This window comes from Prionailurus viverrinus, chromosome C2, assembly GCF_022837055.1.
Source record: "Prionailurus viverrinus isolate Anna chromosome C2, UM_Priviv_1.0, whole genome shotgun sequence".
Taxonomy (NCBI): domain Eukaryota; kingdom Metazoa; phylum Chordata; class Mammalia; order Carnivora; family Felidae; genus Prionailurus; species Prionailurus viverrinus.
Window position 1 is genome coordinate 70,756,028 of NC_062569.1, and position 23,095 is coordinate 70,779,122.

Sequence of the window (23,095 nt, forward strand, 5' to 3'; positions counted from 1 at the left end):
ATGAATAGACACTTTTCCAAAGAACACATCCAGATAGCCAACCAACACAGGAAACAATGATCAACATTACTCATCATCAGGGAAATATCAATCAAAACCACATTGAGATACCACCTCACACCTGTCAGAATGGCTAACATTAACAATTCAGGCAACAACAGATGTTGGTGAGGATGCGGACAAAGAGGATCTCTTTTGCATTGTTGGTGGGAATGCAAGCTGGTGCAGCCACTCTGGAAAACAGTATGGAGGTTCCTCAAAAAACTAAAAACAGAACTACCCTACAACCCAGCAATTGCACTAGTAGGTATTTATCCAAAGGATACAGGTGTGCTGTTTCAAAGGAGCATATGCACCCCCATGTTTATAGCAGCACTATCAACAATAGCCAATGTATGGAAAGAGCCCAAATGCCCAGTGATAGATGAATGGATAAAGACGTGGTATATATGTACAATGGAATGTTATTCAGCAATCAAAAAGAATGAAATCTTGCCATTTGCAACTCAGGGATGGAACTGGAGGGTATTATGCTCAGCGAAATTAGCCAGTCAGAGAAAGACAAATATCATATGACTTCACTCATATGAGGAATTTAGACACAAAACAGGTGAATAAAAGGGAAGGGAAGCAAAAATAATATAAAAACAGGGAGGGGGACAAAACATGAGACTCTTAAATACAGAGAACAAACTAAAGGTTACTGGAGGGGTTAGTGTTGGGGGGATGGGCCAAATGGGTAAGGGGCATTAGGGAGGACACCTGTTGTGATGAGCACTGGGTGTTATATATTGGGAATGAATCACTGGAATCTACTCCTGAAATCATTATAGCACTATATGCTAACTAACTTGGATGTAAATTAAAAATAAATAAATAAATAAATAAATAAATAAATAAATAAAATATAAAAACACACAAAAAAATCAAGCTGAATCCTTAATATTGGTTACCTTATGTATTTTATTATAATGTATTTCATATCTAAATAAAAAATAGTAGATCTGTCAGCATATTTATTAATTCAACAGTTATTTTCAGAAAGGGTGTGCTGGCAAAGTCCCGTGCTAGACAATGAGGATTAAGCACTAGAGAGTAAGACAGAGATAGGTTAAGAAAGAGGATGTCTTTCCACATGGAATATATTGTGCGGAAAGGGAGATAGGATACAAAATATTACAAAACAGATTTATAATAAGTGCTATGAAAGGAAAGACCATGTATGCAGTATCAACAAGGTCTATTTTTTTTAAGTTTATTACGGTCTAATTTAAATTGAGAGAGGCAGAAAAGTTCTCACTGAAGAAATGATGTTTAAGTTGTGATCCAAAATATAAGCAGAAATTATCTTGATTAATAGTCTAAGAAAGAATTTCTCAGGTGGAAGGAGTGGTATATTTGCAGGTGCTGAACTGAGAGGAGGTGTGGAGCATCCTAGTGCACATAAGAGGGCTAGGATATCTAAAATATAATGAGTGAGGAGAACGACCAGAGCTGATGTTGAAGAGACAAGGGGCAGCACATACAAATATTTGAAGATCATGTTAAGGAGTTTGAGGACATTTTCTGAACTACATAGCAAGCACTACTGAAGATTTTTAAATATTCAAATCAATATTATATACTTTAAAGTTTAAAAAATCACTCTGGCCTCTGTGTGAAGAATATTTTATAGGAGGGACAAGAATGGAGTGGGGAAAACAGTTAAGAAACTATGCAGTGTCCTAGACAATAGTAGCAGCTTGGGTGAGGGCATTTGACATAGAGATGGAGAGATCTAGATGAATTCAAAATACATTTTGGAACTACACTAAACACCTCTTGGCTATTGAACATGGGTGGTATGGAAAATGCAAGTGTTAACTACTCCCATGTTGGGTGTGGGTGAGGAGTGGAGAGTACAATTTTACTTTGAGATATGTTAAATTTAAGAAATGTTAATATGTTAAACTCTTAAGAAATATAAGTGGAGATTTCAGAAGAGAAATCTCAATCAGAATATGTATTTCCAAGTCTTTATCCTAATGATGGGATACAAAGTAAAAAGGGAAGAGGGCCCATAATCAATATATAGGTAAAAGCGTTAAACATATTATCTAACTGATGGACATTGCCCAGCATCTATGCATTAAACCAGTTAACTAAAACTTTAAAGTCAATAATTTGGTAGAGCATCAAAACTCAAAATATGAATGTAGGGAGAGTCTATGCATAGAATCTCTGAACTGGAGGCTTCTTCAGGAGAGGCAGCCATACATTTCCTTGCACATGGTAAACTTTCTGTAAATGTAATTAAATAAGCAAGCAAAGAAATCCATAAGTAACACAATTCACTGACAAAATAAAAACTTGTCAGACATGGTTATTATCCTGGCATTGCTGCTAATTTGGGGCAAGTCACTTAAAACATATAGGTCTCAGTTTCCAAATTTTGAATATGTTGGAAATAAAACAGATGAACTCTGAGACCCTGTTCAGTTATAAAATTTATGGTTCAACAGTATCCTGTATGAACAGTGCTACCCCATATTTGCTCTTCTTCATATGCCCTTAGGACATGGGAGGGGTAGATACAAACTAGCATGGAAGGAAAAAGGGTATCTTAGAGCTGTTTCATCCACTCAGGAAATATAAGGCAGGGGAAGAGAAATCAGGCACCCTGGTACCCAGTCCTGGTGCTTTCTACTACCTACAGTGAGGTTTTCTTTCAAAAATCCATTATATAGCAATAGGGAAATTATTGTTTGGGCAGTCAGGCTCTAGAACCTATGAAGTAAGTCATTCCTCATTATTCACACATTCTGTATTTTCAAATTCATCTACTTACTAAATTTTATTTATAACTTAAAAATCATCACTTGCAAGACTTTAGAAGTCATTCACAGATGTACACAAAGTGGTGAAAAACTTGAGTTGCATGACACGCATGTTACCAGCTGATATAAACAAGATAACACGCTGCATTCTTATTTCATCTCTTACAGTGTGAATTTAGTGCCATGTTTTTAATATCTTTGTGCTTTTTGTTGGTTATTTTGCTGTTTAAAATGGCCCTCAAGGTAGTACTGAAGCGCTAAAAGGCTGGGTTGTGCCTTAAGGAGAAAATACCTGTGTTAAATAAGCTTCTTTCAGGCATGATTAACAGTGCTGTGTTTCGTGAGTTCAATGTTAATGAATCAAGAGCATATATTAAATAAGGCATATGGAAACAGAAACACACATAAAACAGGGTTATGTATTGATTAGTTGAGGAAAATACTGTGACCAGAGTCTCTCAGGAACCTAACCCTGTATTTTCCCCATGAGCAATTGTTCAGTGTCCACTAATTCAGTGTTTACAGTGACTTTACAGAACATAACTACTGCAACAACAATCAACATTCCTATGGGCACAACCCCCTTAATGGCATTTAACAGGTACAGGGAAACCCCTCTAACTGTATTAGTTCACAGTTCCCTAAGCAGGTTGATGTTAGAGTCATGGTTTGTGGCACTGTCTTCAAACATATATTTGAACGTATACTACATGATAAGTTTGTGCAAATATGTGAGGATACAGGGGTCCTCCATCTGGTGGGTGATACAATTAAGTAGGAAACTACAACCGAGTGTGATTAATGGTAAGGTCTTGAGATGGTTACATATCAGGTGTGGCTACACCAAAGGTACATGCTGTCAGCAGCCTTGGCAATGGAAAGAAGAAAGCTGTTAAAAACACTGAAGAAGGGGATAGAGAAGGAGAAGTAGAAAGAGCAACTCTGATGTTCCAGGATTTACTTATTTCTGAAAAGTGTTTGAAGCTCTTCCTACCTCTAGGCTATGAAAGAGAAATTGATCTGGGCTTTAATCAAGAATTATTCTATGAAAATAACAAAAATTGCTTTGGAGAAGAATTATAAAAAAATAAGTGAAATGATAAATCCAAAAGCAGTCTGTGACTTGCAAAGGCTTCAGTGCATCAAATTGGTATTTAAAAAAAATTTTTTAATGTATTTATTTTTGAAGGAAAGAAAGACACAGCGTGAGCAGGGGAGGGGCAGAGAGAGAGGGAGACACAGAATCCAAAACAAGCTCTGGGCTCTGAGCTGTCAGCGCAGATCCCGACATGGGGCTCGAACTCACAAACCACAAGATCATGACCTGAGCTGAAGTCAGTCGCTTAACCGACTTAGCCACCCAGGCACCCCATCAAATTGCTATTTTTTTAAAAACAGATTTATGTTTTAGAAGTTTTAGATTTACAGAAAAATTGAAAATACAGTATAAAGAACTCCCATATATTCCATATACTCAGTTTCCCCTATGATTAACATCTTAGATTAGCATGGTGCATTTATTATAATTATAAGCTAATATTGATACATTATTAGAAACTGAAGTCTATAATTTATCTATGTTTCCTCAGTTTGAACCTAATGTACTTTTTCTGTTCCAGGATCTCACCTAGGGTACCATAGTACATTTAGTTTTCATGTTTCTTTTGCCTTTCTTGGCCATAAAATTTTCTCCTATTTTCCTGTTTATTTATGACCTTATCAGTTTTGAGGAATTCTGCAGGGTATTCTCATTATTAGGATTTGTTTGATGTTTTGTATTTGTTTTTATTTTTGTGGTAAGACTGGATCTGTGGGTTATTGCAAGGAAGACAGTGGTTGTTTTATATATTTATAATATATAGATTTTCTTGTCATACTCTGCATTCCTTCCTGAGATCCCCTACCTTCTTCCTAAATGATTTTTTTTCTTGAATTGAGGTTGTTTTCTTGAACATTAAGGTTCACTGTTTGTGCTTTTAAATTCTAAGGGTTTTGACAAATGCGTAACTTCATGTATGCACCATGACAGTATGATAAAATAGCTTCACTGCCCTAAAAATCCCCTGTGGTTCACCTATGCATCTCTCCTCTCCCCTTGAACCATGGGAACTACTTACCATTTTATTGTCTATAGAGTTTTGTCTTTTCCATAATGTCATATAATTGGAATCATATACTATGAAGCCTTTCTAAGGTGGCTTCTCTTAGTATGCATTTAAGGCTCCTCTGTGTTCTTTCATGACTTGATAGCTCTCTTATCATCTGGATACACCACTGTTGGTTTATCCATTCTCCTATTGAAGGATACTCTGCTTGCTTCCAAGTTTTGGCAATTGTTAATAAAGCTTCTACAAATATTCAAGTGCATATTTTTGTGCAGTCATAAGGTTTCAATTCATGTGGGCAAATGCTAAGGAGCATAACTGCTGGATCATATGGTTAAGACTATGTTTAATTTTGTGACAAACTGTGAAAAATGTATTCCAAAGTGGCTGAGCCATTTTGCACTAGCTCCAGCAATGAATAAAAGTTCCTGTTACTGCACATCCTTGTCAACATTTAGTATTGTAGGGTTTTGGTGTGTGTTTTTTTTTAATTTTAGCCATTCTAATATATAGGTGGGAGTATCTTCTTTTAATTTGCAATTTATTGATGATATGATATTGAACATCTTTTCTTATGCTTATTTGCCATCTTTGTATCTTCTTTGGTGAGATGTCTGCTCAGGTCTTTTGGTCTTCTTACTGAGTTTTAATTCTTCTTTGTATAATTTGGTAGGGTTTTTTCTTTGTATATTTTGGAGAAAAGACACTTATCAAAAGTATGATGTGTAAATATCATAAATACTTATGCACCCTACATGAAAGCACCCAAATAGATACAGCAACTACTAACAAAGAAAGAAATCAAGAGTAGGGAACTTTAACACCCACTGACCTCAGTAGATAGATCATTCAGACAGAAAATTGACAAGGGAACAGTGGCTTTGATTGACACATTGGACCATATGGATCTAACAGATATATTCAGAACATTCCATTCCAAAACAGCAGAATACACACTCTTTTCAAGTGCACATGGAACATTCCCCCAGGATAGACAACATTTTAGGCCAGAAGTCTCAATAAATTCAGAAAGATTGAAATCATATCATACATCTTTTCTGACCACAATGATGTGAAACTAGAAATCAGTCACAAGAAAAAATTTGCAAAGAACACAAATACGTAGAGGCTTAATAACATGCTACTAAACAATGAATGGGTCAACCAAGGAATCAAAGGGGAAGTTTAAACATATATGCAGACAAATGAAAATGAAAACATTATAGTCCAAAATCTTTGAAAAGCAGCAAAAGCTGTTGTAAGAGGGAAGATTATAGCAATACAAATCTACCTCAAGAAGCAAGAGGACCCTCAAATAAACAATCTACACCTACACCTAAAGGAGCTAGAAAAAGAAGAACAAAGCCCATAGCCAGTAGAAAGAAGGAAATAAAGATTAGGGCAGAAATAAATATAAACTAAAAAAACCTCTAGAACTCATCATTGAAAGATGTCTTTTTTGAACATAATTATTTTAAGAAAGGCTTTACAGTTGCTAGTCACTCAACCTAACTATATCTTATTTCTTACATTTTTAATAAAAATTTATTTCTTAAATAATTTTAATTTTCTGTATGAAATTGTTTTCTATCTATATAAATTTTCAGGAAAATTCTTATTTCTCCTGTAAGTCTATTCTGCTGTGGTGAATTTTTCTATGGTAACTTAGTTTTACCCAGTCCTCTTTTTTTTTTTTTTTTTTGAGAGAGAGAGAGTGGGAGAGGGTCAAAGGGAGGGGGAAAGAGAGAACCCCAAGCAGACTCCACACCCAGCTCAGAGACTGATGTGGGGCTGGATCTCACAATGGTAAGATCATGACTTGAGCCAAAATCAAGAGTCAGCGGCTTAACCAACTAAGCCACCCAAGAAATCCTACCCAGTCCTCTTTAAAAAGTCTGCTAATAAAATGATTATCGATCTTGTTACTAGATGATATATATGTGACTGGTATTGGTGCAAAAAGTAATGAATATGGCAAGGTGTTTATAGGATTCTGAATGTTTTAGGCGGAAACTAAGGTACAGATCCCAGACCCTTCATTTTCCTGCAAAAAAAAAAAGTGGCTGACTCCCAATTAAGTGGAATACTAACTGATACAGAGGACAGAATTCCACAGTCATTTTAAAAGTTACATACTACCTTCTTAACTTATGACATACTATCAGTATATTGATGTAAATTCTAATTAAAACCAAAAGTTTTTAACATTCAACGTAAATTATCATAAGAAATGAACATCAATAAAAATCTAGTTGTATATGAATTGGAAAAACATCCTGACATGATGGTTCTTTCCTGTTAGTCTGCAGATTTATATATAAAAAAAGGAAACAGCAGTTGCCATGGCAAACTTCTGGCTCTGTTGAATACTGGAACCTGGCATATAAGCCTAGGATTTGATGAAACTATGTAATTTTGAAATGAACAGGCATATTTTACATTGCCATTCACCTTATGCTGGTTTAGATTCTAGAATGTACAGCTGTTCCATTTAACACAAAAGAACAGACATTTGAGTTTAAGAAACACTAAATATTCTTGAAATCACAGACTGAATTTTTAATACCATGAATCTAGAATTCTAATATTTTTAGGACATATGAATTATTGAGCAAGAAGTTAAAGGAATTATCTATTCCTTTTTTCCAGAGGCTGATTTCATAAGAAAAGCTGCCATTACATTAATAAAAATATAGTGCTTTGTCTGCATTTATGTCATAAGGTATAAACTGTAGTTTCAAATCTTTTTCAGTCACGTGAGGCGCATTTCATATATAACCATGGCTATACAACTGGGGTAACGTTTTAAGTTTTTTGGTCATTGAAATTCATTTGTATTCATCCCAATATTCAGGAATATAATAAATGCATGGTATTCATGTTGATGACATATACTCCATAAAAGTTTAATTGTCATTCTGCATTAATTAAGCCTGAATTAATGAACACTTTCAAAGTTTTGCAACAGTTGAATCACCGGTTCTCATCAGGCGTGACTGAAACAGAATTGGCTCATTTTGAATGCTAAAGTGATCCAACAACAACAACAAAAAAAGCAAGAGAGACATACAGAACCTCAGTCAATTGTAATATTGAGTAAGCTGAGTTCATTGGCAGAAATGAAAAATTCCAGGTAGAATTTAAATCTAAGATCAATATCTTTGTTCTAATTCTGTTGTTGTTTAAGTAGACTAAGATTTTTTTTCACCATTATATAGAAAATTTTAAACACTGTAATGTGAAACGTGCCTGCATCGTAGCATGTTGGGAGAGTTGTCTACATTTTCTGACCAGTTTAGACATGGTGTGTGCGGAGATTGACAGGGTTCAGGACACAGTACCCAAAATATAACACCTTAGCATACTGAATGTTTCAAGCTGAAAGAATGTAAGAAATGGCAAGTACTGGAAGGACTTTCAGAACTTCCCCTGAAGCAGGTCACAAAGCCCTCCTGTGAGAGATGTCCTCCTTATACCTGGAGTAAGGGAACATGCTTATCTCCAAGACCCTGAAAGGAATCTAAACGAATAGAGCTTGCTGTTTCCCCTGGTTTATGATGCTTAGAACAACAACAAAAAAGATTATAAGCTATCACATTTTCCCACACTTTTCCATTCTTCACCAAACCTAGCTTAAGAACACTCAGATTTAGCCACACTATCAGGTCCTCATTTCCTTATGAAGGCTCCTGTGTCATGTAAAATTTATATTCAATATGTATGTATAGCTCTCCTTAATTTAGCTTTTTGTATTATAGGGGCCTCAGCTGAGAATTTAGAAAAGTAGAAGAAAGGGATACCTGGGTGGCTCAGTCAATAAGTGTCCAACTCGATGTTGGTTCGCATCATGATCTCACGCTTTCTGTGAGTTCAAGGCCTGCATAGGGCTCTGTGCTGACATGTGGAGCCTGCTTGGGATTCTCTCTCTCTCCTTCTCTCTCTTTCCCTTTCCCTCCCCTTCACATGCATGTGCACTTACTTTCTCTCACTTTCAAAATCAATAAACTTAAGAAAAAGATGTTTTCCTCCCCTACGAGATTTAGGGTCAACTAATACTGTAATACTAATACCCTTTCCTCATTTAATTCTATCACCGATTTTTAAAGGAAACATAGTCCCCCTTTCTTTTCTTTTCTTTCTTTTTTTTCAGGAATAGAATTTAGTGATTCATCACTTACACCCAGTGTTCATTCCAACAAGTGCCTTTCTTAATGCCCTTGCTCCATCCCCCCACCCAACACCCTTCCAGCATCCCTCATTTGTTCTCTATATTTAAGAGTCTCTTATGGTTTATCTCCTCTATTTTTATATTATTTTTTCTTCCCCCTTTCTAAAGGTACCAAAAGTGCTATTTAAAAGTGTGTCATGACTCATCCAAGTTGTCAATGGCAGAATCAGGAAGCAGATGCGATATTTCTGACTAAATTTAATCACTTTCTCCTCACTGGATAACTAATGCTGCCTTTAAATAACATAGAAAGGATTATTGAAAGTTGAAATTATCTATACAGCCTACTGTCTACATTAACATGACTATTCTATTGACCTCACCAAGAAGGTTTTAGTGTTCCAGGAAACCCTTACTTAGGAAGATAAGTTGCAGATTACTTTGTTAAGCAAGTTCATTACTTTAATGAAGAATTATGAATTATTCACTCCAGGAATTTCAAGTCTTCTGTAGAAAGCATCAAACAACAGCTTGTGTTCCAAGACCGTAAACCTTTGCATCAAAATCTTCCTCTTCCAGTGTCCACCAATTCTAAACTATCAGTCATGATCTTTACCCAATTCTATCCAAGCATACCTTCTCCATATGTCTATCCCACACTGATTTCAATGTAATTTCAGAATCACGCACTAGACTTCAGAATCTTAATAAATATCCCAATGTTGTTCTTTTCCCTCTGCAAGGCTCCTGATACTGTTGAGGTAGTATTCTCCCTTAACATGGTAAGCAATAAAATTTTTTGTCTTATCAGCAGGTTATTTTGATAATATTTTGGAGAGCTAACTTTTGACAGATAGGAGAAGTTGGCTGAGAGTAAAGTAAACAGAAACATGAGTTTATTGCGGATGTAATCTGAGTTGCAAGAGGAACTTACAGATAGAAATGGCCATTTGCCTTTCACTAGTATCTCAGAAATCATATTCTCTTGGAGCTTCCTCTAATCCCTTGTTCCAAATCTGAATTTAATATCTGGAATCAGAGAACCCTGGGCATCACGCATCATCATATTGCTTTACAAAGGATCTATATCCTACAATATAGCACTTATACTGCATAAAGATGAAATAAGACTTCATTGCTTCTACCCAAGTTCGTAACTGGAACATTCCCATGAGCATTATAGCTACCTACAGGCTCCTGTCCATCTCTTCTTACTGCCTTTCCCAGCCCCAGAGATAACACTATCTTGTTTTGAGACTAAGAGCTATCTTTTTTTTTTTAATTTTTTTTTTCAACGTTTATTTATTTTGGGGACAGAGAGAGACAGAGCATGAGCGGGGGAGGGGCAGAGAGAGAGGGAGACACAGAATCGGAAACAGGCTCCAGGCTCCGAGCCATCAGCCCAGAGCCCGACGCGGGGCTCGAACTCCCGGACCGCGAGATCGTGACCTGGCTGAAGTCGGACGCTTAACCGACTGCGCCACCCAGGCGCCCCAAGAGCTATCTTTTAAAAATAAACTCTAAAATAATTCTGTCCTATATGTATGTCTGCCTATACATTTTTACATTCATTTTTAGTCTTTAGAAAATATAATCACACGCTTTCCTATAACTTCCCTTTTACACTAAATATGATATTTCTGAGGCTTACTTCTATTGTATATAGCTATAGGACTTCCATTTTTACTATGGTTTTTGGTGGCACTTTTCACATACTTGTTGAAAAATAAAATAGTTATAATTAAGTTAAAGGTGACTGCCCTAGAAAGATAGAAATTGTTTAGGATGACACCATGATTGCCCTTTATTGATCATGAAAGGATAGTCCCCTGTGCAAGATCAGGAAAGGCAAGTCTGGGAAACAGGGCTGTGTTGCACTACTTATATGGGATGGGGGTAGTAGGAGCTGTGGGTTCACCACTGGAGTGGGGGAACACTGCAGGAAAGAGAAGGTCTTCACATTAAGGTAGGGAGCTGAGACCTATAAAGATACCAATGAGAAAATGCCCACCAAGCATCAGTATTTCACTGTTTTCCCTTCTAGCTTTCTATAGTTATACCTCCGTTATATCTAGTACTTGTGTAAAAGTCTATTATTGGCAAGAGCCAGTGTTTGCAGGCTTCAGGTTATGAAATAAGAGAGGCAATAATGATCTCTGTGCAGAGACAGGACAACAGCTCCAGGAAGGAACCTGTTCTTAACTCTAGACAGGAATTTGAAGCAAGCACTATCCAAATATATGAAAGAGCACTGGGAGTGCTCAAAAGTGGGGAGTGGGTCACCAAGCGTCCCACAATATGTGGGATGAGGGCGAAAGTCACACTGTCTAACAATTAAAGGAAAGTGTGAGGCCCCAAGACCTAGAGGAATTACATAGTGAATTGAAATTACTGGGTTTTCTATATTCCCCACAGGAACTCTAAGGACTAGTTTATGCTTTCTCTGTTGTTATGTCTCTATATTGATATATCATGAATGAATGAATGAATGAATGAATGAGAGAAATGAGTAAATAACCTTTGGAACAGAAATAAAAACTCCAGAAAGATCAATCCTGAAGATAAATATATAGAGGTCATCAATTAGAATTTAAAATGAGTTACAGGGGCACCTATGTGGCTTAGTCAGTTGAACCTCCAACTTCCACTCAGGTCATGATCTCACATGATCCCACAGATCCCATGGGTTCGATCCCCATGTCAGGCTCTGTGCTGGCAGCTCGGGGCCTGGAGCCTGCTTCAGATTCTGCATCTCCCTCTCTTGCTCTGTCCCTCTGCAGTTCATATGTTCGCTTGCTCTCTCAAAAATAAATAAACTTAAAAAAAAGAATTTAAAATGAGTTCCAGATGAAGGAGAAAAGGCCATCTAGAGAAAAAAGGAAGGAGGTCTTCAACTTGAGGAATAGCCCTATTAGGTTAGGAAGTTACAAGACAGTGCTCTGCAGTCTGTGTATGGGATCTACCAGTTCTGCTGATTTCACTATCAGGCTGATGCTTGCCCTAACCTCTGACTCGTGGAAACTATTTGCATCAAAAGTCATTCTCCAGTTAACAGCTTTTAGTATTTTTTTTTTTTTTGGTTGTATGGTAAGAGAGGAAACAAATATCTGAATCCAAGTAGACCTATTAACCATCCATTATAATTTTGGTGCCTATATTGAGTCCTCCTGTGACTAAACTTGCTGGTTACCAGTTCCAAATAGGGTTTGAGTTTTCTTGAAGAGTTTTGATTTTGTTTCTGTTCTTAAACCTTCTTGTCTCTAGGCCTTCCTCCCCTATTTACTTTAATGCTAGAAAAAGGGTTTATGATATAATCTCCTTAATCATTCCACCTGGCCATTGTCCAATTCCAAATAGAATTTTCAAAATTGAAAACATATTAGAGGAATAATTATACATCACAGAGAATAAAATATCTACTTTCTTGATCCCTGAAGAAACAAATATTTATCTCCTAAAGGACAAAACAATCAGAATGTTCTCTGGAATATAAAAAGCTTACACATTGCATTCAGATGTGGCACTGAGGAAATCTAGCATTTTGTTCCCTAAGTGTGGTCTGCGGGCCAGCAGCACTAGTATCACCTGAGAGCTTGTTAGAATGACAGACTCACAGATCCCATCCCAGACCTACTGAATCGGGAGCTTTATCTTTATAAAATTCTCAGGGGACTAGTATGCATCCAAATTTTCAGGAACAAGATTCCAGAGTACTGAGGAGAAACTTCAGGGCCTTCCTTGAGGAGAGTGAAGACCTCTGCAAGACCCAAGGCAGGGGTGGGTCCTCTGAATCTCTCCAACGTCCTCACCACCAGAGCAGTATAGCTTTGGCTTTTGTTGTATGTTGTTGTTGTTGTTGTTGTTGTTGTTGTTGTTGTTGTTGTTGTTTTTAGAGTAGAGAGCGTGTGAGCAAGGGAGAGGAGAAGGGCAGAGGGAGAGAGAGAATCTTAAGCAGGCTCCATGCTCAGCCCAAAACTCAGTGGAGGGCTAGAGATCCCACAACCCTGGGGTCATGATCTGAGATGAAATCAGGAGCCAGATGCTCAACCAACTGAGCCACCCAGATGCCCTGGTCTGATATTTTTAAGTGTTGAAGTTCCATGTTAAGCTTTAAAAATGGAATCTCTTGCTTAGAGAATGTTTAAAAATCATCAAACAAGTGTACCAGAATACAAGTGGTTCTCAAAATGTAGGCTGGGGATCCTAAATAGACACACACACAAACACACACACACACACACACACACACACACACACACACACACCTGTTTTGTCTGGTGCCTTAATTCTCAATAGCTTATACTATTTTAAAAATACACATAGATGTCATTACAATTAATGAAACGCGTTCATTTCAGAGTAGAAACTTAAAGAGGGGGAGCTAACAAAGCTTGATAATGGTCAGCAAATGGAGGAATCAGAGGAGGAAGAAAACTCACTCAAATCTAAATCATAGAAACTGGATGAAGAAAGGTTTTCCACTTGTGGATGATCAGCCGCAGTAAATATTCAGAGAAGAGAAGCAGGAAAAAATGTGTCCTAGGAGATGTTGCAATGTGACATCCATGCGCCTCTTCAGCTGGCAGTTTATTTGTCTGTCACAGGAAGCAGTTTGGCAGGTTATGTCATTTTATAGCCATAATAATGTTCTGAGTCAAACCAGCTGCCTTGGCCTGTTGCTGCGACCTCAGAGGGAACAGATGAGGACTGAGAAAGGAACATTGGATTTGGCAATTAGGTGGTTCTTGGTAACAGTGGAGAAAGAGCAGCTTTATTTGAATAACAAGGATGAACACCAAACTGCTGGGGGTGGGGAAGAGAGGGGGGGTGAGAAGGGGAAGCTAGCAGGATGGCAAATTTAGATCCTCTTTAAGAAAATAAGTTTACTAAGAAAGAGGAAAAAAAGAGCAATTTGAATAGAGACAGGTTTAGGGACAAAATTTTTTAAGGTTGTGAAAGCTAAGCAAATTAGTAAATTGAAGAAACAAAAATAACAGAAGGATTGAAGAAGAAAAAATAAGGGAGTAGGTGATAAAACTCATTCACAGGGGAACTTTAATAACCTAGGTGGAAAACAGGACCATTTCTGCTCTATTCTATTTATGCCAACTATTTTATTATGAATTTTTTAACAGATAGTGAAATTAAAAGAGTTTTTCCTGTGAATATCTATATACCCACCACTTTGTTCTGTCATTAACATTTTGGTCTGTTTTATGACATATCCATTTATCTACCCTTTAATCCCGCCATTTATTTCTGATACATTTTGAAATAAATTGCTTCCCCTAGAACCTGTATCATGAATTTCATTAATTAGAGTTAAATATTAGCTTACAATTTTTTTCTTTTGAGGTAAAACTTATACACGATGAAATGCAAAATTTCACATGTACATTTGCTGACTTTTGACCAATGCACACATCTATATAACCCCAAACCCTATCAAGATAGGGATGCTTCCAGGTCATGTTGGTGGCGTAGTCAGTTTGGCATCCTACTCTTGATTTTGACTCAGGTCACAATCTCACAGTATGTGAGATCAAGCCCCGTGTTAGCACAGAGCCTGCTTGGGACTCTTTCTTTTCCTCTCTCTCCGACCTCCCCTGTTCGTGCATGCACTCTCTCAAAATAAAAAAATAAACATTTAAAAAATAGGGACTCTTTCCATCACTCAAGAAAACTCCCTCATGTCTGTTCCCAGGCAGTCTTCACCCACACCCCCAGAGTCTACCAGTGTTGTGATATTCTAATGTTTTTCCACATAGACTATATTTTCCAGTTCTAAAACTTCATATAAATGGGATAGTACCATATTGATTGATTTGTATAAGGCTTCTTTGAGTCAGTGTAATGTTTTTGAGGGTCATTCTTTTGCTGTGTGGATCAATAGCATATTCCTCTTTATTGCTAAGTGGCTTTCAGTTGTTTGGCGGTACCCGCAGTGATGGATACTAGTACTGCTAATGCTGCTGTCAACATTTTTGTCCAAGTCTTTTGGGGACATATATTCACATACATTGGGTAAATATTTAAGAATGGAATTGTTGGGTTTTAGGGTAATTGTATGTTCAAAGAAACTGGAATACATTTTCCCAAAGTAACTACCATTTTTATACTCTCACCCTCACCAATGATGTATGAGAGTTCCACTTTCTCCAAACCCTCTCCGATACTTGACATTTTTGGTCTTGCCATTCTGCCAGGAGTATAGTAGTGTCTCGTGTTGGTAATGTTGGGTTTTATTTTTTGTTATCAGAAGATAATCTGCCTTAGCACTCATGTAAAACAATATTATCTAGTGATTTTAATGGAAGACTGAAATTCTAGTCTATAAATTTATCTCCCCACCTAGAATAAACTTCTTATAGACAGGGGCCATGTTGTATTATTCTTTATTTTTGCACTAGCATTAGCCCAGTGACTGTGTTCAATAAACACTTGTTTAATTTAATTGAATCAAATGTGTTCCTGCTGGCAATTCTATCAACGAGGAAGTCAGCATGGAAGCTTCTTCCCCTCTTCTCTTCATTTTTTAGGGGATCAGTTGGCCAGTGGCAGTATGAGTAGAGAGAAGAATGATAGTCACAGTAGGGAAAAACAGCATGGTATGTTCCCACTGAGGACAGATACGGACTGCCAGTCTACTCTGTCTAGTATTTAGACATATACTTCAGAGCAAAAACTTGCATATAAGATGAAAGCTTCAAGTTGTTTTTATCAATTATATGTCAGCCATCTGGACTTTCGCTAACAAATACTACAGACAACTACAATGTGGACAATAATCAGAAACTAAAACATAACTTCCAGGGAAGAGCAAAGGGTATTTTATTTCCTTAAAAACAGCATGAAGCTGAACGCTAGAGGCTGGTTTATTTGTATGCAGTAATTCCCAAGAAATGTAATGAAATTCTTGAAGCATAGTATTGCTCTAGTGACATACCAAACTCACACACACACACACACACACACACACACACACACACACACCCCACAACATAGCTTTGGCTCAGAAGCATCCAAAAGTAATCACATACCATGCTTTTGAATTCATTCATAAGGACTGAAGCATTGTTTTGTCAATTCACTTTTAAGAGCATTTGGATGAAGAGCAAACTTTACAAAAGGTTTGCTTTTGTAAAGCAAATCCTTTACAAAAGGATGTAAAGATGTTAAATGCAGAATGATTTATGGAATTATAATAAATCACGGAATTATTTTGCTATAACAGTGACATGTGTGGTGTGTCAGAAACATTTGCAAGTAAAAGGGTTATTATTGGCATTATTGCTAAACACTTCTAGTCTATAGTAGAATGGTATTTTTCAAGTACATACCAGATATTAGCATATAGCCATGTACCCAGATTGTACACGTGGCATTCAGAATATGATGTCTGAAAATGAAGCAACCATGTGTATCAGAGTTTACCTAATATTTCTCCTCATTTCCATAAGATCTGATAAATGGAAGTCAAATCACAAGAGAGAAAAGTGGGTAATGAAAAAAATGTTGAATGTCTACTGGGGCACAGTCTACAAGTGGCCCACAAAAAGTTTTTTCTTTTTCCCTTTCTGGAATGGCCTCTAGAACCATTGAGGAGACAAGGGCTATGTTTTGTACCCCTCCTTGCATCCATGAATAATCATATATCAATTCTCAACAGAGGAATGTAAACAAAAGTGATGTGTACTACCTTCAAGCCAAGACTTTTGAAAAAAGAAAATGAGGCTTCCCCATTGTCCTCCCTGTAAATCTGCTGAATCACATGTAGAGAAAGTGACCTCATTACCAGGAATACTGGCATTGGACTATTACGTGAATGAGCAGGTTTATTTAGTTAAGCTACTGAATTTTACCAATTACAAAACTGGGACCCAGTGACATCAGTGACCCCAGCAGCTTAACCAAGTTTATACAGCTTGGAAAATAATTAAACAGGCTAGGATTTTAACCCAGGTTTGCCTGGCTCCAAAATCTACACTCTCCAAATCCACCCATATATCCATATAATTCATGACATAAACTTGTCAGAAGTATAAAAAGTTTTAGATTTAAAAAGCCCAAACCTGCTGATTTATAAAAGAAAACTGTGGTAAATGATTTGGCTAAAGTCATATCAATCTTTAAGCAACATATTTGGGAAAGTAGATCCAATATTCTTTTCACTAGACTATAATATAGAAGTGAGCAGTATTTGTTAAAAGAATGCTCAACTCACAACACGTATCCATTCATGCAAGGAAGCAATCCTTACTCTATTTAGAATTTGTCTCTCACTTTATTGAAGAAAATTTTGCCAGTGTTTACTCATCCAGCAAAGGAGTTGTGCATGTCACTCTATGTGCTTGCTTATCTTGTAAGTCTTGTGTTTTGTGTATTTACAAGCCTTTTATTCATTTGAATCATAACTTTTTGCTATTATGTTTTCATAATGTCATGTGTAAAATACTACAGAGTAAAAATGAAATGTAACATCCTAAGTTGCAGGCACAAGGAAAAATTTTAGAGTGAGTCCTTATACTAAAAACTTCTTATTTTGTAGATAAGGAAATTGCGACCTAGGGACTTGACATGATTTTCCATATGTACAACCTACTTACAGTAGTCCTCCCTTACCCATGGAGGTTACATTCCAAGAGCCCCCAGTGGATGCCTGAAAGCATAGATAGTACTAAACCCTATATGCCCTATGTTTTTTCTTCTATGTACATACTTATGATAAAGTTTAATTTATAAATTAGGCACAGTAAGAGACTAACAACTAATAATAAAGTAAAATAATTACAATATTCCATAACAAAAGTTATGTGAATGTGGTCTCTCTCAAAATACCTCATTGTGCTGTACTCACCATTCTTCTACTGATGATGGGAGATGATAAAATGCCCACGTGATAAGATGAAGTGAGGTGACGGACGTAGTAGGCATCGTCACATAGTGTTAGGCTACTACTCATCTGAATACACGTTGGAAGGAAGATTAACTGCTTCCAGACTGCAGTAGAACTCAGGTAACTGAACCCTTAGAAAGAGAAACCATGGATATAGGAGGCCTATCATATTGAAAAAGCTGAAATTGTATCAAGAATAATATCTGCCTTTTTTTCCACTTTACATTCTCAAGTGAAAAATAAAATACTAATTTTAGACCTTTTTTATGACACAAATGCGCTCAAGTGAAAATCAAGAAATCATAGAAATTAATAAAAATAATAAGGCAGTGCCTATTAATTTGGATATTCTTATGATAAGGAGGAAGTCATGGTAATCAAGGAAAGTGTGAGAAAAAACTATATAATTGTCATTAACATTCACTAAATAAATATTTAGTATAAAACGAATTCCATTACTAACACTTCAAATAGCAACTATCTCTATTACGTTCATGATTCTGTTGTGGTTATAATCTTTACAAAGCTAAAAGGAGGCTTTGTTCTAGAAAAAGAAAGCATAAGCCTCTTTATTTTTCTTTTTCCTAACACAGTTTCCATGCAGTATCTTCAAAAAACACTGTGTCAGAATGAAACCTCCCACAAGACTCTTGCTCATTGCACAATTACCAAAAAAGCAGTAGAATCTATGCACAACACTTATTTCCAATTGCAGTTGAAGGAACCAGGATGTGAAGTCATAAATCATTAGTCTCTGTAACCATCTTGCTGGATGAGCACCAGCATGGCCAGTCCTGGAGAGCTCAATTAGCTCAAAGCTTCTTCGGCTGTTCAGGATTTATGTCAGTTACCCAACAGTGGGTGTTTTACGGGAAAAGTCTTCCCAGGGATTTCTGAAAACTCCACTGCTAAACTACCGATGATAGAATAACAACATGTTCGGTATTGGTCTTCCAGACTGAAAATGAGCAGTTATTTTCATACTATTATTGAAAGTCTGACAGATTCAGTGAAACAGAGGCAACCATGAGACTTCCATGATTGGGCATGGAAAACTGAAATAGGAGAGATAAAGATTTCAAGGTAAAAAGGAGAATAAACTATTAAATGACTATCACAATTAGGTACATCTTTCTTTTCAGCTCACTGAATTTGGTGGACCTAGAAGCATGTGTTCAAAGACAGTGTTTCATTGTGTTTTAAGAAAATACAGAAATTATGCCCCAAACAAAACAATGGCTATAATTAAGATGTCAAAGTGTCCAGTTGAATTGGGAAGAAGAATTCTTAATGAAACCAAGCTCTAATTTTATAAAGCCATAATTTGATAATTTAATGAGTGACAACATATCCAAAATACCAGGATCTATGGTATTTTGTTCTATGCTGCAAAAGATGAGAATCTATTACCTAATTTTACTTTGTGTTGTATTTATGGAGAAGAAAGTTATTTTTTAGTTAGAGCTGAAACTAGAAACTTTCAACTTAGACCTCAGAGAACACTTAGTTTTCTCACCTTCCTAAAAGAACAAGGATTTTTGATAGAAGCAGGGAACCTGTAGAATGTTCAGTAGTTACTGCCCTAGAAAAATCAACTAGGGAGACTTGCCTTATTTTTTTTTAATTAGTTAATTTATTTATTTTAACTAAACTCTGTGCCCAATGTGGGTTTCAAACTTATGACCTTGAGATCAAGAGTTGGATGCTCTACTGAGACAGCCAGGCACCCCCAAATTTGCCTTACTGAATTCTCTCAGGTTATGGTTATCCAAATTCAGTTACTTTCCTATATTAGACCTTTCTATTACTCTATTACTCTATATCTCTATGTTTAGCACTCTTAATATCTCTTTAATACAGCTGTTTATCCTAAGTATCTATAAATCTACTTAGAGGGGCTCCTGCATGGCTCAGCTGGTTGAGCGTCCAGCTTCGGCTCAGGTCATGGTCTCCTGGTCTGTGGGTTTGAGGCCTGCGTCAGGCTCTGTGCTGACAGCTCAGAGCCTGGAGCCTGCTTCAGATTCTGTGACTCCCTCTCTCTCTGCCCCTCCCCTGCTCACGTTCTCTCTCTCAAAAATAAATAAACATTTTTTTTTTAAAGTCTACTTCTAGGTCCAATCTCTATTTTCACAGCCATCTCTCCTGTAATATTCAAGTTATAAGTTACTTTGGTCCAGCTTACAAATGGCAGCTGCTTTTGTTTTGTTTTGTTTTAGGGAAAGGGGATATTTGAAGTTGTATGGGGAATACATCTGAAGCTTCAAGACCATGAGGCCATTTAGAAATTTGAGTGCTCTACCAGTAATTATAAAAGGAGCAGATGTCATGGTTTCCAAAACTTTAGAAACATTGTCTTGCCTTTAAAAACAGCAATGAAAAGTGGTCAACCCAGATGTTTGGCTCCCAGTGGCCATCCAGCCCTTGTGGTTAAGTCATTGTTGGCTAACTACACAGCCACAGATCAGGCCTAACTAAGCACCTGGATCTTGATTGTAAGGAGGAGTGCCTACAAGTTATTAGTAAGCTCTTGCCTCCATAAATTAGACATCTAGTTTCTTTCAATAAAGACTAAACAAAAACAAAAACAAAAAACCTCTGTTCTCCTCAGCTGTGCTACACACAACACCCACTGGAAGATAAAATGAAAACAAAATGATAGAAAATATATCAGTGTGATCATGGAATAATGTAATTGGAGTTGGATACTTTGCAAGTATAATTGTCCTTGTGGGATGTGATTGTATGGATGTGAGAATAGAAAGTGACCACGATTAGCTTGTTAAATGCTTTAATACAATAGGATGCTTGCTTTCATCTGAGCAGTACGGATTGTTTTGATGCAACATGACGCTGGAACACAGATGTCAGGCAAATTGTGCCTTTTAGATCTGGCCCAAGCCTTGCTAAGTTCCATGGAAATGTGGGCTGATTTTCCATTCCAAACTGGCTAGGGCAAAGCAGAGAGGATTCTGAAGGAGGCATCTTGCAAAGAAGAGTGTGTCTCTCGATTTAATTTCCATAGCAATTTAAAGAAATGATGTGGGGGCGGGGACAGGCAGTGAGTTGGTAGAATAATTGCTCAGATTTGACAGGGTGTAGGAAAGCTGAAAGCACAGTTTCATGTGCATAATATTAACCTCCACACATTTCCAAAATGGCCTCTTTATTCAACAAAAATATTCTCAACATCTATGAATAGTTTTTCTGAAACTGAGTGGCATCATGACAGGTCAGAAAATGCCACAGGGCATAACAATATATATTTTTCAAACCCAATCTGAAGTTCCTCATAACATCAAGTAAGGTGGTTTTAAAATATATACTGACATCTCTCAAAGATTATAAATTGTGGTTACTTCTGCCTTCTGTTTTATTAGAGATTCAATGTGAGTCAAAATAAAATCAGACCATGGCTATACACTGAGACGAGTTCTTTTTTTACACTGAAACATGGAATCTGAACACTTTTTAAATGGTGAGAATTTGGTTGTTTGACAGAATTCAGCCTTCTATAAGATAGGCTTTGTCTATTATATATCTATGCATTACACAGAAAATATAAAGTAAAAAATATTTTAATAACCATGAGTCTGAGTGAAGCGACTAAAAACATTACCTTTGAAATCAGAATCAAAGGGGTGTTGATCCCTGTTCAGCCACTCATCAACAATGAGAATGAAGTGAATCACTTAACCTCCTGAGATTCCATTTCCTCATCTCTAACAGCAGTAATAATACCACCTTATAGGATTACCATGAAAATTAGAAAGAGAGGGGTGCCTCGGTGGCTCAGTCAGTTAAGCGTCCAACTTCAGCTTAGGTCATGATCTCATGGCTCATGAGTTTAAGCCTTGCATCGAGTGCAGACAGAGCCTGCTTGGGATTCTCTCTCTCTCTCTCTCTCTCTCTCTCTTTCTCTCTCTCTCTGTCTGTCTCTCCCCCCCCCCTTTCTGCTCCTCCCCCACTTGCATGCGCACATGCGCATACACACACACACTCTCTCCCTCTCTCTCTCAAAATAAATAAATAATCAAAAAAATTAGTAAGAGAGGTGAGGCTTCTCTCACAGGACTAGATTATGGAATGCACTCAATAAATGCTTACCATTTTCATCCATAAACAACTATATAGTCTTCTTATTCTGCCTACCTTGTGAAGCTTGAAAAAATTTATAATTTATTAAGTGCATCAATTTGTTATTTGTCTTTTTTCTATCATTAAAAAATGCATCAACATTCAGTGACACAATGTTGACCAAATTATAATTCTTAACTTGATAATGTAACATATTTGCTGTCTCACTAGCTCTTTGTGCTATAAACAGAACCTGATCCTTCTGAGAATAACATCTCAAACTTAAATTTAAAATTAGGAAACAAATTTATTACCCACATTATTAAATGCATATTGATCGAATGAACTCAAAGACTTTTAAGAAACAGATTCTAGGAAGTAGGCTTTAAAGAAAATAAAATTTTAGGTGAAATGAGTTATTTTTTAGGGAAGAAAATAAAGCTCAACACAGATCATTCTACTTCTCTAGTTTACATGGCTGGATGACTCTCTACAGCTTATGGAAGGTATCCACATTCTTATCTGGACATTCAAGTCTGCCCATGGCTTTATCCTACTGGGCTTTCTACCTCTGTGTCCACATGTCTTTCATATACACCAGTGTCACTCAAAATGAACTTCTCACTTTATACACATCTTAATTTAAGACCTCTGTGGATGTGATAATTGTGTTTAATTTTTTCCAGAATCTTCTTTCCCATTATCATGCCATATCCACATCCCTGAATCATATAAATTCCTAAAATATTAGTGCAAATATCATCTTTCCTACAAATCCATACTAAATTCACATCCTTTCTCTGAACTCTTACAGAAATTCCTCATATCTTTCTTTTGGTGGATCGTGACTAGAGATATTTCTTTTCTTTGAGTTTTGTTTCTTTATGGCTTTCTACTAAATTGTGTTTTTCTACCAAATTACTCCTTCACAGCAGGAACTGTGTGACTTACCTTGATGTGAAGAGGCAGCAAGATAAAGTCGAAGGAAGCATATCTCAGAGAAACACCTTCCTGGTTTGGAACCATGTTGTTTCAA

General features: G+C 36.8%; 1 protein-coding gene across 1 annotated transcript in view; it reads right to left on the minus strand.

Moving 5' to 3' along the window:
• The window catches only part of LOC125174467 (uncharacterized), a 166,868-nt gene extending 148,843 nt beyond the window's left edge, over positions 1-18,025 (minus strand). The window contains exon 1 of the mRNA XM_047874001.1: positions 17,947-18,025. The gene's annotated coding sequence lies outside the window, so the exon portion shown is untranslated. The remainder of the gene's footprint in view (positions 1-17,946) is intronic.
• Positions 18,026-23,095: the final 5,070 nt, after the last annotated feature.